General features: G+C 36.1%; 1 protein-coding gene across 3 annotated transcripts in view; it reads right to left on the reverse strand.

Annotated features, from left to right (window-relative positions):
- man2a2 (mannosidase, alpha, class 2A, member 2) overlaps window positions 1-6,000 on the reverse strand; it is a 65,648-nt gene that overhangs the window by 45,934 nt on the left and 13,714 nt on the right. The gene's annotated exons all lie outside the window — the stretch shown is intronic.

A 6,000-nucleotide genomic window follows, 5' to 3' on the forward strand; every position in this document is an offset into this window, starting at 1 on the left:
GTCTCTGGTGTGTTAAAGCACTGAGAAAAAAAAATGCCAACCACAGGGGTGCTGCAGGCAGATTTGGGAACTCATCTGTCCTGTGGGCGATGTTGAAACTCATTGTGTTTTTCTTACGACACTTCACAAATTGTGCCGACGCTGCACAACACCAGCCCAGCAGCATCTGACCCAGTTTACCTGTACGGCTCTCGCTGATACACACTGCTAGGTGAGGATGCTTGGTGCATAAAGAATGAAATAAAATGAAAAATTATAGCATGTATTTAAAGAGGAACTATTTTACCGCTTTCTAAAATAAGTCTCTGATGTCCCTATGCGAAGTTTCAACTCAAAATACTAATCAAATAATGTTTTATAACTCTCTGAAACTGAAATTGTGAAATTGTGCCATTCTATTGACTGTCTTTCACTTTAAATTTAAATGAGATTGTGCTCTTTTCACAAAAGGGCGGAGCTACAAATGCCTGTGTGTCAGCATAGTGGCAGATTCAAAACAGAACTAACATCTTATGCTAATTAGGGAGAGATCGTCACTAATGGGCGGAGCTTTCCCCCTCTGATGACACATACAAAGGGAGAGTGTAAAAGTGTTTCTGCAGACGTTTCTTAAACGTGATTATAAAAAGTTAAATTAATACATTTTTACCACTAGGAGCTGGTTATATTCAAAGACTGTTGCCACACAACTGTGTTCAAACTTCATATAAAAGTGACTTTTGCATAATAAGTCCCCTTTAAAGGTGCTGTATGTGAGTTTTTGACTCTTGTAAAGCATAAAAATACCATAATATGTACCATAAGATATTTAAGAAACCCGCTAAGCGAACATTCTTGTTTATCTGAAAAACAATGCTGAAGTCAGATATTCTGCTTTGGAAATGTGTTTTCCATGCTGGAACGGCTGTCTTTGTTTTGGTAATTTTAACCTACTCAATTTTTTGCCAATTATATTTCAGCACCGCGGAGTGCCTTGGTGGAAAACCGCGCATTTCATTTATTTATTAAGAAACAATCTGAAAGTTTGAGTCCGTGACTGAAATGCGACCTCTGGTGGACAGTAGCAGACTCCAAAATGAGAAAGATTCAGTTCAACATGAAGTTATTAATTAGCAAATGATATAAATATTATGAATGTAAACATTAGGTGAGCAGGTTACATTGTAACCGCGTGTCCTAACAACACGCTTCGTGACAAGATACACTGTGATAAATTTGGCTGTTTACATCAGACGAAACACAACAGAAATTTAAATACAGCCATTCAGAAGCACAGAATATGCACTCACTCATGAAATGGTAATGTTTACAATCTATTTAATACATATTAACCCTCTTTAACATTATTAAATGTACATGCTGAATCACTGATATGTGTTGGCTTGACCTCAGTCACAGTTATAAAGTTCAATTTTAAATGGCTTATTATAATTTTCATGATCTAAGGTGCAATATCTTCTGTTGCTTTCAGTATATGGCCATAAATGTCATGTAAGATGCCATTCAAATTAACATTGTTAGCATTTAAAACTGAATAAAGCACATGAGGTGTAGCTGAGGTGATCAATGTCAGTTTTCTGTTGTTCAGATGTGAGAAATAGAAGCAGTTTCTAGTATATCAATTTGAGGTGTTGGTTAGGACAAAAACTCCTTTTAATATGGAAAAATCAGGTGCTGCTGCTTTTATTTAGAACACGATTTAAATCACTCGCTCCTGTCCTCAATCTGGCAACCTGTGCTTGTGTTTGTTTTGATCCAGGAGTGCAATACCTAGTTCAACCACTGAGTGTCAAACTTACATCCTGCACCATTTAAGACATTATAAAAACTTTATGGAAGAAACTAAAATTCAGCTTTTTTGCAGATGTAAATATCTCAAGTAAAGACATAAAGAATTGTATTCCTCATTGTAACCAGTATTGTGATGTTGCTCAAGTGTCTCAATCCTATTTAAGCTTCCTATTATTTCTCCGCTTACAAATTATAAAATTTCCTAGAGTTTTCAAGGTACAGCCATCTGAAGCCACAGTCATAATGCACTTTTTGCCCCATAGACTTCCATTTGTAGGCATGTGAATGCTCCAGACTGGAAATGCAAACTCAACTTTCACCTGTGAAAAATCGCATCGATTTCTGAGACCATTAAAAGAGTAAAACATGACCTCTACGTACAGACATGTAAAATATGGAGCAATCGTAATCTTTAACAAGGCCTAATAATCTTGTTTTATCCTGCCTCTTTTCGCAGCACCGTACATCAAATTTTTGCAATCTCAAACCTTCTCAGACCTTCAGGCTGTTTTGAAGTTTCTGTAATACTTTAGATCAAGTACGAATTCTCACTATTTACTAGCAGCTTATTACCTGCTTATTACTGAGATATTGTCTGTTTATTAATACTTATAAAAGTACATATTTCATCTCATTCTACATCACATATAGATCCTATTCTACATCCCTAATCCTACTTAATATCTAAACCCAACTATTTCCTTATTAACAATTAATAAGCAACAAATTAGTTGTTTATTAAGAAAAAAGTCATAGTTAATGGTTTGTTAAAAGCAAGAAATGAAGTGTGACCGAAGTTTCAGGTCTTTTCTAACTGATCCAACTTAAGGCCTTCTGATAAATGACACAGAAAATCCCAATAGACTTCCTTAGAGGGGCTTCAAATGATAAATCTAACAGTGATTTTATTCTACATGCATCCAGTTCAAGACTTTCAGACCATCCGTCTAATTATCCAGCCTGATCTTGTCAGAAAACTCAACTGTTTTATGTTTTGTCAGTTCAGTGTCTAATTCATACAGGTCAGTCATATGAAAATGTATGATTTTTAAAAGGGAGGCGTGGTACCAAACTTCAATCCTGAACCCAACCATCATTAGAGGATGAGCAAATCATACTAAATAATACCAATTAGTAAATCAAACAGTTATGAATTGCTATCAGATAGCGTTGAATTATCAGTATAAAAACCTAGCAACAACTAATCTAGAACATGCTTAAAATATGTTAACAGTAGTACATGCTAGCAACATGTTAATTAAAGCGGCTCTGTTAAGTGAATTTCAAACTGTCAGCAAGCTTTACTCATGTAATTTGTCGTTTTTTTTAACAGAAGTCCTCTTGATTTGGTAAAAATCTAATCCAAACTTTGTAGAAGCTGTTCAAATCGCTCATAGTTTGCCTCTGAAATCTTCAAATAGGATCGCATGACAATAACATCTGTTTAATATGCAAGAGATGAGCGATGACCAATAGGAAGTGATAACAGGCTAATTTACATTAGCAGTTGAATGATTGGAGCATTGCTGCTTAAAAGTCCACTGAAAATGATTCTCTTTTAAAGCATTGCGATAGCCTTACATGTGAAACCGACTGAAAATTTAATTAATTTATTCAATGAAAATGATCTCCAGCAGCCTTTTAACCAGCAAACGTTATTGATTGTTTTATAATTCTTTTACAATGCTTTGCCCTGTTTTGAAACTTGAGATTTCAGAGCCAGTTACAGGACCAGCTGTAATCACAAAGCTATAGTTACACTTAAGACCACAGACTTAATGCATTATGCAGGTAGTAAGAAATCAGATAGCAGGACAGCAGCATACACTCATCCGCCTCTTTATTAGGTGCACTAGTTTAACTGAAATATAATCAGCCAATCGCTTGCCAGTATTTAGTGATGTAGAGCTGAAGTCAACATTATTGGCCCTCCTGTGATTTATTTATTTTTTTTTAATATTTCCCAAATGATGTTTCATAGGGCAAGAAATTTTTCAAGTATTTCCTATAATATTTTTTCTTCTAGATAGTCTTATTTACGCTAGAATAAAGGCAGTTTTTAGTTTTTTTTCTAAAATATTTTTAATGTCAATATTATTAGCCCCCTTAAGCAGAATTTGTCTAAACTCTTCGCTTAAAAATGTTCATAAAGTCGTTAACTTCATTAATGAGTAATGAATCAAAGTGTGGCTGTTTGTAAACATACCAAACTCAGAAATTATTTAAAAGAGAATCGAAACCCATTCGGAAAATTTTTTAGAATCGATGCAGAATTATTTCTCGATTTCTCGCTTTATAGTTTCAGCCCTAATTAAAAGGCTGCAAAAAAACATTGCCTGGTCTGATCAGTGTCAATTTTTGCTGCAAAATTCAGATGGTAGCATCTTAATTTGGAAAACATGGTAGGGTTGCACAATAAATTGATTTGATCGATTAACTTGAGTGTGAAGTTCACATCGATTTATTTGAATGAAAAATCGGTTTTCACCTTAAAGGCTGATTTATACTTCTGCATCAAGTGCACGCAACGCATATGGCCCAGCACAGCCTTCGCATGGTCATATAGTCCTTGCCGTGGCTGACGCACACCTCTCAAAAAAATTTAACTACATGTCACAACGATGCATATCACAAGCTCTGTGATAGGTCGGCTTGGTAGCTGTGACGAGCGTGGGCGTTGCTGAGAGCCGCAAGCCCGATGGAACGACCGTTTACAAGTTTTGAATCCCGTGAAGGAGCTCCAGATGGAAACTTTTGCTTTAGGTTTACCTTTTAATTAAAGTTGATGTATGTCCGCTGGTTACTTGAATCTACTTGTATTGTTCAGAAAAAACAAAACACTCGCAAACAAAACACTTGTATTTCTCATGGTAAGAAGTAATTGATAAGACTATTAATGGAGAAGACGCGCTTATGAAATGAACTGTTACCCATAGATGTATAGATTGTAAATATCTATGAGCGTTACCATAGTCATAGATGCTGTCAAAAACACTGACAAAATTACTCTGTGCACTAGACTACTAGATGAAGCAACTCAACTTAAACAAAAGCAATAAAATGCAACCCACTAGCCTAATGTGGGTCATTTATGTGAACACAAAATAAAAATGAATAAACCTCTGAATGAGCGTTCACTAAAACAAACATCATCTTGAAAAGGGTCTCCTTTTTAACTGTCATTTACTTTTACTGTGTGTAAAACAATGTGTAATTTATATATTATAAAAGTCTTGTGTGCAATTATAAACAGAGCTTGTGAAATTTGATCTTTAAATGACAACTTTTTTTATAATTATGATAAGCTTATATAGGTTATTAATCTTCAACTCCAAGCATTTTTTCAGTTTAATTCATAAATCAATAATTTCTGAAAAATAAGTGATCAGGGATTTTTTTTAAAAAGGCCATATCGCCCAGCCCTATGTAATGGTGTGGGTGATATGTTCTTGCCACACATTTAGCCTTTAAATGGAGTACCATTTAAACACCACAGCCAACCTGAATATTGCCCATGTTCATTCCACAATCAACTCATCTTTTGATGGCCACATCCAGTAGATTAACATGTCACAAAACTCAAATAATCTCAAAGTAGTTTCTAGAACATGAAAATGGAGTACTCAAAACTCAATAGCAACTGTGACGCTATTATGACGTCAATATGGAGTAATATTTGCAGCATCTGACTGAATCATGAAGCAGTGTTGGGAGTGTTATTCATTCATTTTCCTTCTCCTTAGTCTCCATTTCAGAGGTCGCCACAGTGGAATGAACCGCCAACTATTCCAGCATATGTTTTTACGCAGCAAATGCCTTTCCAGCCGCAGCCTAGTACTGGGAAACACCCATACACTCTCACTTTCACACACACACTCATACACTATGGCCAATTTAGTTCCCCCAATTCACCTATAGCGCATGTCTTTAGACTGAGGGGGAAACCGGAGCACCCGGAGAAAACCCACATAAACAAGGGGAGAACATACAAACCCCAAATGGCCCTGCCGGGACTCAAACCAGCAACCTTCTTGCTGTGAGGTGACAGTGCTAACCACTGAGCCACCATGCCACCCTTCGGAGTGTTATAACACAGCCGAAGGTCAAAATTGGTCTGGATTTCATTTTCCCTGCATAAGGTGAAATCACTTCCAACCCCTAAGACTCAGAACTCAGAGAAGAGCTCCATAAATTCTTCAACAGGAGAGC

The sequence above is a fragment of the Danio aesculapii genome, chromosome 25, assembly GCF_903798145.1.
Source record: "Danio aesculapii chromosome 25, fDanAes4.1, whole genome shotgun sequence".
Taxonomy (NCBI): domain Eukaryota; kingdom Metazoa; phylum Chordata; class Actinopteri; order Cypriniformes; family Danionidae; genus Danio; species Danio aesculapii.